Source organism: Zingiber officinale, chromosome 3B (genome assembly GCF_018446385.1).
Source record: "Zingiber officinale cultivar Zhangliang chromosome 3B, Zo_v1.1, whole genome shotgun sequence".
NCBI lineage: Eukaryota > Viridiplantae > Streptophyta > Magnoliopsida > Zingiberales > Zingiberaceae > Zingiber > Zingiber officinale.
The window spans coordinates 30,889,333-30,907,454 of record NC_055991.1 but is presented as its reverse complement, the minus strand read 5'-3'; the positions used below and the strand labels follow the sequence as shown (position 1 = coordinate 30,907,454).

Here is an 18,122-nt window from a genome sequence, read left to right as displayed (position 1 = left end):
AGATTTTAAAATTTTATTGAATTTTGCAAACTTTTAAATTTTGCAACATATACTTAATGTTCCTAAAATGTTATTATTGCAATTTCTTTACAATAATTTTATTACATTGTTCTTACCCTAACTTGAACCTGGGTTGATGCATATCAAAAAGGAGAAGATTGTTGAACCCCCATGGTAGTTTTGATGTAATCAACCAGGTTAAGTTAGGTCATGTTGTGTTTGACCCTTGTGTCTAAGTGTGCAGAAGCTTAGGAACACAAGAAGTCGAGTGGAAGACGCAACTAGCGAGAAGGCGCCCCCGCACCTTCACTGTGGAAGGCGCCTTTGATGAACAGTACGAAGGTGCCTTCCAGCCCTATGGAAGGTGCCTTGAACCAGGTTGATATTGTCATTGCCAAAGGATAAAGGGTGCCTCGCTAGAGATGCCTTCCAACCCTATAGAAGGCGCATTCAAGCCACGGATAAGATTTTCTAGGGGCTATAAAAAGACCCATAGGCCTAAGAAATAGATATCAACTATTATATTCTTTTCCTAGCAATAGTCTGAGCAATTAACGAGTGTAAGAGACTTCTCCTTCTTCACCAAAGGAGATTTTTTTTTCAGCTTTCATTGTCCTTGGATTAACAACCATCTAGGTTGTAACCAAGTAAACCCTGCGCCTCTTCCTTTATTTTTGTTGTTGTTTATTTTAATTATACTATTGTCGTTAATCTGAGTTAAACGGATGAGAAAGGTGTTTGTTTTACTTTTTGACAGATAAGCTCAATGATAACCATGATTTTACTGTATTATTTTGATTCATTTATGCATGGTTTGATGTTATGTTCATAGATAAAACCTAGATTTGCATCACATTTCATGCATTGTCTTTATTTTGAGCTTACTTACAAATTATCTTTTTTTTTTTGTGTTATTTGATGCTAATATTTGATTCTTATTTTCTAGGCATCAAAGGATCTTGGATTTGGATTTATTCGAACCGAATTTGTGCTCGAATTAGAGTTTAAACGAGAAGATCAAGCTGCGGAGCATTATGGACCGTTCATCGAAGATTGGACAGATCTAAATCATCCAGTGAAGATCTGGTCGATCCGACCTAAGGGAAAGTAGATCCAGACCCTTGATCAAGATTAGCACCTTCAGATTGGATTTTTAGAGATTTTTCACCTTAGATCAAGCTCCAAATCGCTCACAGCCGTCCGTTCAGATCTGGGTCAGACTTAAACCCAGAAGCTACAGTACACTTCTCTTCGTCGATCTCTTCCTCCGCACAGCTTCGCGTCCCGTGACATCTCCGAGATTCCGACCCCCTTCCTTCTCCGATTAACCTCTCGAGCTTCAACCTCGGTGGAGAGCTTCTCGACAGCTTCATCCCGATTCTCTGGAACCGTCTTGGGGTGTTTCCTCCAGCGAAATTTCTTCTCCCGGCATTCTCTGTTCTAGCTGATGGATCGAAAGCGCTAGAGGGGGGGTGAATAGCGCTCGTGGCTATTTTAACGATTTAAAACACAGAATAGAAACGCAGCGGAAAGTAAAATCAAACACACAGAGACGCAGGTGTTTTACTTCGTTCGGAGCCTATAGCGACTCCTACTCGAAGGCCCGCGGTCCTTGACCGCTTTCGGTGGGCAACAACTATATATCGGAAAGATTACAATTTGAATTAGAATTAATGTAATAAGTAAACTAATACCGACAACAAAAGATCGAAGAGTCTGAGCTTCGGGTTGTCGACGTCGAGTAGTAACACTTCAAGGTCGTCTCGTTGGCAGCACTTCACAAAAGAAAGCTTAGAATTCGTTGTTCTTTGGCTGCACCCTCGACCCTCTTTTTATATGACATTCCGGGCGCCTGGATCCCTTCCGGGCGCCTGGAGTGCGACGTGGCCAACCAACCAGGATGCTCCACGTGGCGAAGTCGTGGCAGGGATAAAACTTGGTACCGGGCGGCCGGACCTGTTCCGGGCGCCTGGACCTCCGGGCGCCCGGACCACCTTTTTCCAGCAGGTTCCTCACCTGCAAAACAAGGTTAGTCTGAGCAAATATCCTGCAAGACAGTGTTAGAATCTGATAAAGCACAGTAAGGAATAACTGACAGTCTTCGGACTGTCCGAGTCTGACTTCGGATTCCCAACCGGAAATCCTAGGTCGACCCGACGCCTACTGTTCCCTCTACGGGGAACGCGTCCTCACCTACTCCCCTCAGGAGAGATTACCTGATGCCAGTCCGGTCCTCCAGACCGACTGGACTTTCTGCCTAGGGTTACCACCCCCTAGGACCTAGGGTTACCGCCCCCTAGGGTTTTTCTGTCACGCCCCCAGGTAGTCCCTGTCCGAAGAAATTTCGGCAGCATCTCCCCTGTACGACGGACAATATGAAGCTCAGTATACATATATCTCTATACCTCGGCCACACACGGTCGGAATAATACAATACAATTAAGAAACAACCCACGCAGTTTATATCAACATTCCACACAGATATAATATATGATCAATCCACGCAGTTTAATAAGGAAAGACGATATAGAACCTCGAAGATATATGTAAACAGCCTACTCCACTACAACGAAGAAAACAAATCCATGAAGTAATGAAAATACAACCGCAGCGGAAAACAAAAGTAGCAAACCCGAATGTTCAATGTAAAGTCCACAATACAAACCCACAATACAAGTATATAAGATGCAAAAGCAAAATATAATCCGACAAAGAAAATCCTCGCGATAATGGGGCTAGCGACTAGAATCTCTCCTGACGGCAACTCGAAAAATAGTAATAACGGGGTGAGTTCAAAGAACTCAAGGTAATCCAATAGATATGTAGAAGAATATATAACTACCAGAATATGGTACAGTCTCCTAAACCATAGGACCTACAAGATCTCCTAACAATATAATGTACGTGAATAAATAACGAGTAACGTATATGTAATACGCTTTAAGAATAATAAGAAATGATAATGAAATAAATCGCTCACCGCGAGGCTTGGGCGAACGATCGTGGACATACACGATAAAGATAGTCGAACAAATACGCATGTATCCTGGATGCATGTCAATCATATGCAATCACCCAAGTGCATCATCCAATACGCAACAATCACAATAAATGCAATCTGTGCATATGATGCATATGACGTCACCCCGACGCCATCAGATCTCACACACAATGGTGAGATCGCGTGGGTAGGGGACTCTGCCATCACTACCCCTGAGTGACCGAGTGGACGGGATGTTGTCGAGTACACCTATCCTCCTACCTCAAACATAGCTGGGAGCGCAATGCTCTCAACTCCCTAACGCGATGACGGGAGGGATCCCTACTGCAACCCCGCTGTATCGTGCTACCCATGAGCACCCCCGGTGCACCACCGAGCAAAATGCCATACACACCCTGAGTGCCGTGCCACTACCCACGCAGTGACATTGTGTGCAGGCCTCATGTAGTGGCCGACGAGCTCAACAATAACGGAGTCGCCCATCGCCCAAAGATGCAATCACGCGGTATGGTGTACGCGCTACGTAACGTCATACCGAACGTATCCTCCTCCATACGCGAGGTGCCATAAAGGTAAACGCAGATATATAATAGATATAAACAACATGAATCCAACATTATATATGTATCTCCAGCATCTAATCATGGGTAGATAAGCACTATAAGTAACCATAACCACAAACACATATACACATGGCAAGAGATAAAAGTAAACCAGACTAATGTAAAGCATCTAACAGTAGAAGCATGTGATAGGTATCAACTAAACCTAAATCCAGAGAAGTGCTAAATCTACCAATCACTAGTAAGTATATATAAATTATACATATCATAAGACAGTATCAAAAGATAAGTCAAAGGGTACCCGCCTCAAATAGAAGGTACAATCCAAATCTGAGGTCGAGACGCCCGTCTCGAATCAGCGTCCTGCGCCAAACACATATAAATATTTTATTTAGCTAAATCCAAATGAATAGTTAAATAAAATCCCTAATACTAAATTAGGGTAAAATCCTAAACAACACAACCTCAATCTACCTAATTAATCTAATGGTTAATTAGGATTAGTTACCTAATCCTTAATCACCTATTAGATTAGGAATCCAACGGTTGACTAGGGTTAACTATCTTAACCCTAATCCTTCCATTAGATTAAATCTAAGCAATTAAATCTAATCACAATATTCCAACCAACACAAAATCTACAATTAACATGTATAAAAATCCCTACACATACCTCGATTCACAGCCCCTATTGCTTGCTGGATCAAGGTTGCTGCTAAAATCACTTCACGATCACCTTCCCAACACCACAACAACAGGACCTCACTGCTCTAATCGAGTTGCTGTTGAAACAATATATTGTTGGATCATAAAGCAATCCACAGAACAGGTCCTCACTGGAATAAACCGGATGAAGCAATGAATTAAGCTAGAATTCATTGATCAGATTAAGATTGAAGATCACATAGCACATAGTAGATTACACCATGGAAATCATAGATCAAACAACACCCTAATCTTACCTCAACCGATTGTCTCCAGGAGGTGTCACCCAATCCGTGACCTAAATCAACCTCAAAGAAGAGGATCAAGATCTGATGTCGCAATGTCAGTAGGAAGAATCAAAGGGTAAGGCTTGAAGCTAGGGCACAAATCGAAGAAGATCCAGAGAAGAGTCAATACCGAGAAGAACCCTAACCTAGCTAAACCTTGAATCCACCAAAGATTGGGCGAAGCCTTACCTCTCTGGATTCCTCCCGATGGTGTCGCTGTCCAAATCCAGCAAGAAGGGAGGCGCGATGCGATGTCTACAGCTCGGAGACGAAAGGCATCGACCGGATCTAAGCTAAATCCAAATGTGCCGGAACAGGAGCTAGGGCTCGGCACGCACGATCGATCAGAGGCGAGAAGAATCAGTCGCCGGTAGCCAAGGAAGCTTGACGTTGGTGAGACTCTAGAGAAGAAGACCTCCGCCGGCAATCTGCTCCCTGGCGTCGTCGGCGTCGGGTCGCCCGCGAGAGAGAGGCAGCGAGAAGAAGTAGAGGGGATCGGGGAAGGAGGAGTCGGCTTCGAGCAGAGGGGATTGGGGAAAGAAAATAAAGGAAATGGATTTATATATATTAAAACATTTCCTTACTTAAATGGGTATCCCAAATAGGCCTTATCTGTACTCGGAATTAATCCCCTCAAAACTCGCCGTACGAGCTCCGATAAATTCCCAGAAAATTTCTAAAAATTCCGGAAAATATTATAAGGCTATTTCTGAAATAACCCTATTTATTTAAATTTTCCGAGATCTCACATTTTCTCCACCTAGGGTTACCACCCCCTAGGACTTAAGGTTGCCGCCCCTTAGGGTTTTCCTCCACCTAGGGTTACCGCCCCCTAGGACCTAAGGTTGCCGCCCCTTAGGGTTTTCCTCCACCTAGGGTTACCGCCCCTAGGACCTAAGGTTACCACCCCTTAGGGTTTTCCCTCACCTAGGGTTACCGCCCCCTAGGACCTAAGGTTACCACCCCTTAGGATTTTCCCTTTGCCTAACCGCAGCTAGGACTTTCCTGAAACACTTATTCAACACGTTAGATCACCACAAACCTTAACTTTGAATCCTTTGCCATTATCAAAACTCAGGTTCGATCGTCGGATGCTTCCCGCACCAACAATCTCCCCCTTTTTGATTATGGCAATCGAAATTCAAAGTTAAGTAATAATATGCAATAACTTATACAAGGGGAAAAAATTGGCATTACAAACTCCCCCTTAATATAACCTCCCCTTTGGATTTTTGTTCTCTGTGAATTTCTCTACTCTCCCCCTTTGCCATATATCAAAAATAAGCTAGTTTTGAAAAAACTTGACTTTTCAAGACAAAACTTAGCAGAGTTTGTTTGAAAAACTTAGGTACGAGGCAAAAAAAAAGGTAAGAGAAAAGCAACATCTTAGAATTGGTTTTAATAGCAACATTTTTTGAAAATTTGCTAAGGAAAAAAAAACTTTAAACCATTGATTTTGCTTGAGGAGATTTTTCTTTGTGCTATGTTAAATAAGAATTCAACTCTTTTTAACTTAGTGAATTTTGAGGAGTTTCCAAAATAAAAAAGTTTTCAATCAACTTCAGAAATTTTCCGATTTCAAAAATTTTCCAGCTTAAAAAATTTTCAACTTAAAGAAGTTTATTGCAGCTTAAAGAGTTTTCAAAAAGAATTTCAACTTAACGAATTTTCGAAAAAGTTTCAACTTAAATAATTTTCTAACAAAATTCCAAAAAGAATTTTCAAATAGAAGAGACTTGAAAGTTTTAAGTTTGAAAAAGTTTTAAGTTTGAAAAGCTGCTTAAGAGAAATGAATTTCAAAGATACTTAAGGCAAAGGAGAAGCGATAACCTTAATGTTTAATAGCTTGCCATTTTGTTTTAGTAAGGTATCAGAGCCCTAAAGTCCAAGCATGAGTAAAGATTTGGTTTTGATCAGGTATCAGAGCCCTTAAGTACAAGCATGCTTAAACTTTAATATTGCCTCTAGAGAACATCTTGCTAATTAGCTAAGTTTAGAAAATAATTTAACTAAGTTTAGTTAGAGAAAACTTAATTAAGTACTTAGCTTTGAAAACATTTAGCTTATAGAGGAGTTATAATTTGAAGGTCAGGTCATAAATAATTTTAATTTTAAAGCTAAAAAAAATAGCTTGAATTTTCGAAGATATGCCAAAACTAGTTTTTAATTTTGAGGTCAAGTCAAAATTTTTAAAGAACAACTAATTTTAAAACCGACTCAAAATCACTCCCCCTTAATTAATGCCTTAATAAATTTTTGAGTTCAGGAGTTCAAGCATGAGAGGTGAAAAAAAAATATTTTCCTAATTTTCCATCTCACTCATTCTAGATTAACAAGCATGTTTAGCATATGAGTGAGTGTGAGATGGAGTTTACTTTAATTTATAACATTGAAAATATCAGTTAGAATTCCAAATAGGTGACCATTATTTTGAAGATTTAAAAATTAATTGAGTTTAGAATTTCAAAGAATTTAATAACTTCTGAAAAGGGTTTTGAAATTAATTTTTCAGAGGATATTTCAAATGATTTTTCAAATAATTTTTGAAATAATTTTGAAATTAATTTTTTCAAGGGATTTTTCAAAAGATTTTGAAATGATCATTTTTCAAATTAAGTTTTAAAATAACTTTGAAATGATTTTGAAAAGATTTTTCAAATAATTTTGGAGTGAAGTTTTTTAAAAAAATTTGAACTGATTTTGAAAAGATTTCTCAAATAAATTTTAAAAGAATTTTGAAATTAAGTTTTAAAGATTTTGAAATGATTTTTGAAATAATTTTGAAAAGAATTTTAAATAAGTTTTAAAGATTTTGAAATAATTTTTCAAATAATTTTTAAAATAATTTTAAATAAGTTTTAAAGATTTTGAAATGATTTTGAAAATAATTTTTAAAAGATTTTTAAATAAGTTTTAAAAGATTTTTAAAATAATTTTGAAATTGAGTTTAAAAGATTTTTGAAATAATTTTGAAATTGAGATTTTTAAAATAATTTTGAAATTGAGTTTAAAAGATTTTTAAATAATTTTGAAATTGAGTTTAAAATATTTTTGAAATAATTTTTAAATTGAGTTTAAAAGATTTTTAAATAATTTTGAAATTGAGTTTAAAAGATTTTTAAAATAATTTTGAAATAATTTAGTTGAATTAACTTGATTTAAGTCAATTTTAATTTTAATTTCCTAGTCATCTCACCCGATCTAAATTTTCAATCAGGGAACCCTATAATTGTTGTGAGATGAGTTAGTTCAATTTTTAGGGTTTTGTTTAACTTTATGTTAGATTTGGGTTTAGCTTTGGGTTCAACAAGTAAGCGTTCTTTGGATAAACTTCTGGGCTATGGTGAGTCACAAGGAGCTCATTAAAGTAACGAAGAAAGCGACGAAGAATGCTTGAATGGTGGTTGCACCAGTTCAAAGCGACCCCGCTCTGATACCAATTGATGGATCGAAAGCGCTAGAGGGGGGGTGAATAGCGCTCGTGGCTATTTTAACGATTTAAAACACAGAATAGAAATGCAGCGGAAAGTAAAATCAAACACACAGAGATGCAGGTGTTTTACTTCGTTCGGAGCCTATGGCGACTCCTACTCGAAGGCCCGCGGTCCTTGACCGCTTTCGGTGGGCAACAACTATATATCGGAAAGATTACAATTTGAATTAGAATTAATGTAATAAGTAAACTAATACCGACAACAAAAGATCGAAGAGTCTGAGCTTCGGGTTGTCGACGTCGAGTAGTAGCACTTCAAGGTCGTCTCGTTGGCAGCACTTCACAAAAGAAAGCTTAGAATTCGTTGTTCTTTGGCTGCACCCTCGACCCTCTTTTTATATGATATTCCGGGCGCCTGGATCCCTTCCGGGTGCCTGGAGTGCGACGTGGCCAACCAACCAGGATGCTCCACGTGGCGAAGTCGCGACAGGGATAAAACTTGGTCCCGGGCGCCCGGACCACCTTTTTCAAGCAGGTTCCTCACCTGCAAAACAAGGTTAGTCCGAGCAAATACCCTACAAGACAGTGTTAGAATCTGATAAAACACAGTAAGGAATAACTGACAGTCTTCGGACTGTCCGAGTCTGACTTCGTATTCCCAACCGGAAATCCTAGGTCGACCCGACGCCTACTGTTCCCTCTACGAGGAACGCGTCCTCACCTACTCCCCTCAAGAGAGATTACCTGATGCCAGTCCGGTCCTCCAGACCGACTGGACTTTCTGCCTAGGGTTACCACCCCCTAGGACCTAGGGTTACCGCCCCCTAGGGTTTTTCTCCACCTAGGGTTACCACCCCCTAGGACCTAAGGTTGCCGCCCCTTAGGGTTTTCCTCCACCTAGGGTTACCGCCCCCTAGGACCTAAGGTTGCCGCCCCTTAGGGTTTTCCTCCACCTAGGGTTACCGCCCCTAGGACCTAAGGTTACCACCCCTTAGGGTTTTCCCTCACCTAGGGTTACCGCCCCCTAGGACCTAAGGTTACCACCCCTTAGGATTTTCCCTTTGCCTAACCGCAGCTAGGACTTTCCTGAAACACTTATTCAACACGTTAGATCACCACAAACCTTAACTTTGAATCCTTTGCCATTATCAAAACTCAGGTTCGATCGTCGGATGCTTCCCGCACCAACACCAGCGAGATTTAGAGGTGTTCCTCCAATCGGTGACTCCAATTCCCATCAGCAACATTTGGAGGTGGTCTTCCGGTGTTCCTGAGCTCCATCCGACAGCAAATCTTCATCCGCACCTTCATCCAGATTCAGAGAGCTCCGGGTTGCATATTTCCAGCATTTTCGGCACTTGAGTGGGTTTAGGGTTGTTCTAGCTCGCCGGAGGAGGTCCGCCGGTGTTGCTGAGCATTCCTTGAACTGAGACGCAGCTGAGATGCTCCATTGAGGACCGGAGTTGGGTGTTCTCGACTTCGGCACTCTTGAGTGACGGCAAGAGAGTGAAGATTGTTGGATTGATTGTGAGAATTGATTGGTTTACCCTTTTTAGTTCATTTTGTTACTGTTTATAGCTTGTCATAGATTTCTTTATGTTTGTTATGTTCTTAGCAAGTAATTTAGCATTTCATTACCTTGTTGAAGCTTAATTCATGTTTAATTGATGCTTGGTTAAGTGTTTAGTGTTTAAGTTTAAGCTAGGGTTTTAATTGGTGCTTTAGGTCAGATTTTTCTGATGTCTTGCTACTTTATTCTATGCTTGAGATTAGATTTAATTGTGTTTTGTATTTCATTCTTAGAGTGAGTGTGTTAATGATTTAATCACAACGTAGAGTGACAATGCGCTATGGTTTAATTGTTGGCACCTAGTTAGGTTTCATTATTGCATTAGAGTAATTTCTTTATTGCTGTGCTTCACTTTTGTTAGACTTAGATTCAAGTTTAAACCCCCATTTTCATATTAAAAAAATCCAAAAATAGGAATAACTGACAATCCTAGATTATATCCTACAGTTTGTTCCTCGAGGTTCGATCCCGGGCTCATTATTACAACATGATTGTGTAGATAAGGGGTTTATGGAATATACATTGTTAATTTATTTTACGAGTGTTACAGACTTGTTTATCACTCAACCCCCTCTTGTCGGCCCTAACTAGTCCAACAATTATTAACTTTGGCAAAAGATTGTATCAAGCTTTTTAAAAACATATGTGAAAGTGTTTAAAGTAGTTTATAAAGGACTTGAAAAAACATTTAATTCCTCAAAACATATATTTTAAAAGAGCTTCAAAATTTTTGCAAGGAAAATTTTGAATGAGTATACTAGATTTCGAAAGTTAGCTTTTGCAAAATTAATTTTAAGTCCAGGACATTAAATATGCTAAAATAGTTATTAAAGTGTTATCAAAAATATCTTTCAAAATATGTTTAAAACAGTGTTCAGAACATTTGTATTTTATTTTTTAAAATACCTTTCGAGTTAGATTTCAAAACATATATTTTGGCTTTTTATTTAAGGAAAATTTGAAAATTTATAACATCTTTTGAAACTAACTCTTGCAAAAAACAACTTCAAAGTTAAAGTTTTAAGGAGTTTTCAAGATATTTCTTAAGTAAATTTTAAATATACTAACTTTACAGACCTTTCTAAGTTACTGTTCAAAAATATTTAAAAATATACTTTCATAAGAGTTTTATAAGTAGTTTCAAAATATTCTAAACAAGAATTTAGAAATATTTTCAAAATACAAGAAATTCTTAACATAGAAAGGTTTTTAAAATAACTTTAAGCAAGCAAATATCCTCCCCCTGCACTATATTATTTGAAAAAATATAATCATCTAGAAATTATCCTTACATATCTAACCAGTAGTTACTAACTAACTATCAGAGGATAACAGTATTCACTTAGTTAGTTAAGTTAAGTATATGTGTTCAGTTAGTATTTAACTAAGATGGATTACTTAACCTGATCACTGTAATTTGATATTTCTCACTTAGACTTGTGTTGATGCACAAATATCAACATCTTAAGTCTAAGCAATGGGCTTATGCAATTCACACCGTTCTAAGTTTGTGAATTCACAAGCAATGTAAACCTAGTGTGTTTGTGAGATGCTCAAGTCCTAGATCTATAGGAACATTTCTATGAATTTAATCTAGTCTAAGGTTAAAATCAATTTTGAAATTCTAAGAAATGATAATTTTAAGAAAATGTAAGAAATTTTTCCTAGAAATTGTAAATTGGTTAGAAAATGTTTTGAAAACAACAAGCCTATTCTATGAAACACATTCCTGGTTTGAACAAGCAACAAAGGTAAAGAGTGGCAAATAGTATATGTTCAAACAGTCACAGCATCCAAAACATGCACTATATAATAAATAAGGTCAGTGCTGATCATCATCAGCTGGAGGTGGTGGAAGGTGCTAAGGTGCTCGCACAGTCCGTAGGATCTGCTGAAAGCCAGTGGTCATCTCCTCCCGAAGAGCAAAGAAACCGGTAGTCATCTCTCCTCGAATGGCGCTAAATCCATCCGAGACTGACTGCCGAAGCTATGCAAAGGACTCCTCGAGTCGAGCTAGTCGGTCCTCGATGGATAGTGAGGATGAGGGCTGGGTCAGAGTCAAAGGATGTCCTAAGAGCTCCTCCTCTGTGAATGTTTGTAACTCCTCCCCCTCGGCCAGAATGATAGGTGGGAAATCATCTTCGGCCTTCCTGGTATATCTAGCTGTGGCCCCGCTCTCCAAGCTAGTTCCCCCTGAGCAGTAATATCTATATGCACTAATACAAAATGACGCTATTTAATCTTGTCATATGTACTAAGGGAAGTGGTCATACCATGTATCATATCTACCCCTATGGCTAAGAATATATATATCAAAATATGGCAGTATGGCATGTGAACCTGCAGTCTAGTGACGAGACTGGATGCATGAATGACATTATGGAATATGTGTAATGCAATGTTGATGTCAAGACGCAGACATAGTGCATACAGAAAAATGAATGAGATGGTCACATCATCGCAACGTCGCAACATGTGATCAGCAGAATACAAGTGGTCAGAACTCGATATAAAATATAGTTCTATACCTTGAGTGAGAGTGAAATAAAGTCAACGACTATAGGTAATCTCTCCTCCCCAAAGAAGTACGTAGATAGTATCTAATGTACTATGTAAGTAGGGTTCGTCAAATGGCAAATCTCTACTAGGGTAACACAAAAATAGACAAACAGACCTCCTAAGTCCTAGGCTATCATATAATAGAGTGGGAGAGAAGTGTAAGTCCTTCCCACCAACTCTAGTAGAGTAAGTTAGGTCATCAATCTTAACAAGATTGTTGTAAAACTATGCACATAAGTCTAGATTTACAGCATGACTACAGTAAACTAGCCTATCCAACTAGTAGTAATCTATAATCTCTATAATAGGAGTGCAGTACTGGGTAAAGAAAGTCCTACTTAGATATCTAGATTTTAATGCAACATATGTATGCTTTAGAAAATCTAATCTAAGCTACTCAAAGGGAAACCTAGCATCAGTAGATGGGGCATTACTAGGGCTAGGGGTAATATGTCATCGTTTTCTAACAGCATATAAGCACAGATTGACAAAGAAAATTCATACGTAACCAAATATTAACTAGATATATTGGATTAAGGTATACCTAGGAGGTATTTTTGAGCTTTGGAGATGAAAAATCGTAGGAGAGAACTGCTGGAAGGTGCCTTGTTAGGTGTTTTTAACCAAAGCATCACTCTGTTCACTGGAAAAGGTTTGGTTGAAGGTGTTGGTGCGGTTAGCACTAACGGTCTAACTCAGGTTTTGATGAATGACAAAATATGTTAAGTTAGTTTCATTGTTATCTAACACTCTGACTGAGTGTGCAGGAGAAGCCCAAACAGGTCGACGGGCTGACCTGATGTCTGGCATGAAGCCCAGCTAAGTCGACGGGCCGATCGGATAGCTGGCACGAAGTCCAAACTGATCGATGGGCTGACCGGACATTTGGCACGAAGTCCAGCTAGGTCGACGGGCTGACCGTATAACTGGCACGAAGCCCAGACGGGTCGAAGGGCTGATCGGACGTCTGGCAGGTAAGTGGAGGTAAGTCACTAGAGGGGAGTGACTGTGAGGACGCGTTCCCGGGAAGGGAACATTAGGCGCCGATCCGACTTAGATCCATTTAGGATATCTAAGTCGAGATCGTGACTAGATTCCGGTCTCGATGAGACGGAATCTAGCTAATACTCTACTTGTTAATTTTAAATTGTGCTAACACTTTGTTTTGCAGGATATATATATCGTATGTTTGCCTCCGGACTAATATTTTCTTATAGGAAGGAAGTTGCTGGAAAACCAGGGTCCGGGCGCCCGGGATGGATCTGGGCGCCCAGAGGTAAATTTTATCCCCCAACGAACCTCGCCATGTGGAGCATCCTGGTTGGGTCGGCTACGTCATATTCAGGGCGCCCGAAGGGATCCGGGCACCCCGAACCTCCTATATAAGGAGGGTAAAGGCTGAAGCTTAACACAACAATGAAACAACGAACAATTTGCTCTCCTGTGCTCCTACGACTTTGCGAAGGCTCTCCGACAAGTTTTGGTTTTCTTATTATTCTCTTATTGTCGGCTTTATTTTCCTTTATTAAAATTCTTGTACTGCATTTGTAAATACACATCGAATTATTAGTAATTGCCCAGCGAAAGCACCCTTACGTGCGGGCCTTGGAGTAGGAGTCGCCAGAGGCTCCGAACCAAGTAAATCATTGTGTTTGCTTTGGCTTACTTATTTTCCGCTGCTTACTCACGAATAATTTTTTTTAATCGCTATTCACCCCCCCCCCCCTTTAGCGAAATTCACGATCCAACAAGTGGTATCAGAGCAGGTACCGCTCTGATTTGGTGCAACCACCAATCAGACAAAGGGGGTCATTTTTTCCCTCCAAAAATATTTTTGAAAAGTTCACTTTCATTTTTTCACCGTTGGTTAGTATTAACAAAATATCGCATTTACCAAATTTTGAAATAATATATTTTTGTAATATTTTATTAATATTTTACTATTTTTAAAATTGGTGAAATACTATATTTTTTTCCCAGCACTGCTAATCCATGGCCAAGTCTTGGGATCTTTCTTTTTCCTTGTGTGCAAGACCAATGTCTCTTCTAGAAGGACGGAGCATTAACGAACCACCTCCATATGAGATATACGAGAGGCATGAATTCAATTTGTGGAAGGTGCAGATGGAAAGCTTCATCTCCATGAACGACTTTGATAGTGGCTTGGCACTGAGAAGACCAACACAAAACTCAGAAGTAAACCAAAAGGTAATAAAATTAGTTTTAGATTTATTACCTAACAAAGTTAATTGCAGGATAGGAAAAGTCAAGGATGTCCACGAGTTTTGGACCTGTCTGACCAAGCTTCACGAGGAGCCGTTGGAGTTACACGATCAAGTCAAAATTGAATCCGGACTTGAGTTAGATCCAACGGAAAAACCTACTGAATCAGGGGTTGCGCTCAATGTTAGTAATATTTACCAAAATACCCCTGCTAATAGTAATTTAAATAATATGCATGTTAATCTGGATATTTCTAAAAATTTATGTGAAAATAGTATAGTTGACAATACTTGTAAAAATACCCCTAGGATATTTTCAGATAAAAAAAATCTAATTAATTTAGAAAATACAGAATATCTGAAAATAATTAATACACCTGAAAATTCAAGTTTAAACCTAAACAAATCTGAAAACTCAAATGATAAAGATGACAAGGTCAATATTGATCAAGATAAAATTAATAAATTTCTTAATAAATTATTTAATAATCTAAACAATATCAATCTAGAAAATCCAATCCAAACCCAAGATAATTTAATTAAAAAATAAATAAATTTTAATGATAAGGTTAATCTAATAAATTCCACTAGTCATATCAACTTAAAAGGCAAAGAAAATATTAGGATAAAATCAAACACTTTGATAAAATCAAAACTAAATTTAACAAAGTTAAAATTAAATGTTAAAAATAACATATTAAACAATGATAATCTAGAAAATTTAAAATTAACAATTAATAAAATGGTAAAAGATAAATCTTTAAAGAAATATAATTCAAGCAATTTAATTAATTCAAATTTAAAAATTAGTAAAACTTAAACACTAAAAATAAGCTATTAAAGAAAGATAATTCAATTAACTTAATAAAATTAAAATTAAATGAAAATTTAAACATTAAATACACTTCTTTAAAGAAGGACAATTTGACTTATCTAATTAATTCAAAATTAAAAACTTACAAATTAAATAAAAATATACAAAAATCTTAAAAAGAAAATCAATAATTTAGGGGAGGCTCTAAACTAGTTGGTACCTCCAAAAATAATCTAACCGACAGGGTAACCGAAACTAACCCACCCGGTAGGGTAATTATGATTAAAATAAAAAAGGGCAAAGTTTAACTTGACTTATGGTACTGGTGAAGTTTTGGATGATAGTAAGTTAGGGAAGTTTAGTCTATGCATGTCTAGGAAGATATGGCTTTGACCTGGTGTATTTGGCTAAGTAGAACTAACCGAAGCTACCTCTTACGGATCCTAACTAGTTAGACCAAGGTTTTGTATTAAGTTCAATGCATAAGACTATTCGGAAAATCTCGAAGGCATGGTTACTTTAATGATGTCCAAGTGACTCACCATAGCCCAGAAGTTTATCCGAAAAATGTCTATTTGCTGAGCTCAAAGCTAAACCTGAATCTAACACAAAGTTAAACAAAACCCAAAAATTTAAACTAATTCATCTCACAAAAGTTATAGGATTCCCAGATTGAAAATCTAGATCGGGTGAGATGACTAAGGACTTCAAACAAAACCAAACCGAATCAAATCAAATCGAATCGAGTCAAACAAAACCAAACCGAATCGAATCAAACCGAATCGAACCAAACCAAATTAAATAAAATCTAATTTAAATTAAATTAGATATAATTAAAATTAAGCTAAATCACATCAAATTTAATTCAATCGAAAATTTAATTTCAAATTATGTTAAAAATTGTTGAAAAATCTTTTAAATTCTTTAAAAAATTATTTACAAAACATTTGAAAAAAAATCATTTAAATTATTTTAGAAATTATTTTAAAAATCCTTTTAACAATTCTATTACAAAAAAGTTTTAAAAATCCTATTAAAAATTTATTTTAAAACTTCTTTTAAAAATTCTTTTAAAAATCATTTTAAAAATTCTTTTGAAAATCATTTTAAAAATACTTTGAAAGTCATTTTAAAACTTATTTTTAAAATAATTATTAAAATTCTTTTAAAAATAATTTTAAAACTTCTTTTAAAAATAATTTTAAAAATTCTTATAAAAATCATTTTAAAATTTTTACTGAAAATGCTATTAAAAATTCATTTTAAAACTTCTTTTTAAAATCATTTTAAAAATTCTTTTAAAAACATTTTAAAAATTCTTTTGAAAATCATTTTAAAAATTATTTGAAAGTCATTTTAAAATTATTCTAAAAATTCTTTAAAAATAATTTTAAAAATTCTTTTAAAAATCCTATTAAAACTTCTTTTCAAAAATCATTTTAAAACTTCTTTTAAAAATCATTTTAAAAATTCTTTTAAAATCATTTTAAATTCTTTTTAAAAATCATTTAAAAAAATCTTTGAAAATTCACTTTAAAAATTACTTTTAAAAATTAATTTAAAAAATCTTTTTAAAATTATTTGAAAATTCTTTAAAAATTATTTTTACAAAAAGTATTCTAAAATCTTTAAAAATCTTTTTAAAAATTCTTTTAAAAAACTCTTTTAAATTTTTTTTTAAAATTAACTTTAAAAATCCTTTTTAAAAAAATATTTTAAACACTCTTTTAAAAATTCTTTTAAAATTAACTTTAAAAATCTTTTTGAAAAGTATTTTAAAAATTCTTTTAAAATTAACTTTAAAAATCCTTTTGAAAAGTATTTTAAAAATTCTTTTAAAATTAACTTTAAAAATCCTTTTAAAACATATTTTAAAAATCCTTTTGAAAACTCTTTTAAAAATTCTTTTAAAATAAACTTTAAAAATCCTTTAAAAAAATATTTTAAAAATCCTTTTAAAAACTCTTTTATAAATTCTTTTTAAATTAACTTTAAATATCTGATTAAAAAATATTTTAAAAATCCTTTTAAAATCTCTTTTAAAAATTCTTTTAAAATTAACTTTAAAAATCCTTTTAAAAAGTATTTTAAAAATCCTTCTAAAAATTCTTTTAAAATTAACTTTAAAAATCCTTTTAAAAATCCTTTTAAAAACTCTTCTAAAAATTCTTTAAAAAATCATTTTAAAAATTCTTTTAAAATAATTTTAAAAATTATATGAAAATCAATTTAAAACTTCTTTTAAAAATTATTTTAAAATCTTCTTAAAGATTGTTTTAAAAACTCTATTAAAAACTTTTAAAAATCATTTTAAAATTCTTTGAAAAACTTTTTTAAAAAAAAATTATTTTAAAATCTCTTTTAAAAAAACTTAAAAAATATTTTTAAATTATTTTAGAAACGCTTTTAAAAACTTTTAAAAATCATTTTAAAACTAACACACTTAAGTTAATTTAAACTTAAATTAAAACTTAAAATAAAACTTAAATTTAAATCCTTTTATTATTTTTAAAATTACTTTAAATCATCTTAAATTTCTTTAAAATGATTTTAAATTTTTTTTAATAATAATAATAATTTAAAAGTTAGATATTTTATAAAATGATTAAATCACTCAAAATTTAAACTTTAAACTTAATTGAGTAATTAATAAGTAAATAACTAAAACTTAATTATTTAAGTCCAACCTTATTTGAGGACTAAGGTGATTAGGAGCTAGATTTAACCTAAATTGACTCTAAATCTTTTTTAATCAACCTTGACTTTACATTAAAATATTAATGAAAATTTTAACTATTATAATTAAAACATAATTAAAGATTAACTTAAATTTAACCTTACTTAACTTTGGTTAATAACTTTAATAAATTTAATTTCAAATTGCTACTAACCTTAAATTAAATTAATCATACTTAAAAGGAAGTAAATTAAAAGTTAAATTATAACTAACACTTTCATTAATCAACTC

At 35.0% G+C, this 18,122-nt stretch overlaps 1 long non-coding RNA gene across 1 annotated transcript; it reads right to left on the bottom strand.

Annotated features, from left to right (window-relative positions):
• Positions 1 to 3,867: 3,867 nt before the first annotated feature.
• On the bottom strand, positions 3,868 to 5,082 carry LOC121968180. The gene is made up of 4 exons (XR_006107982.1): positions 4,746 to 5,082; positions 4,527 to 4,645; positions 4,238 to 4,400; positions 3,868 to 3,927 (listed from the first exon to the last, which is right to left on the bottom strand). It is a non-coding gene; the product is annotated as an uncharacterized LOC121968180 (long non-coding RNA).
• Between the last annotated feature and the right edge of the window lie 13,040 nt (positions 5,083 to 18,122).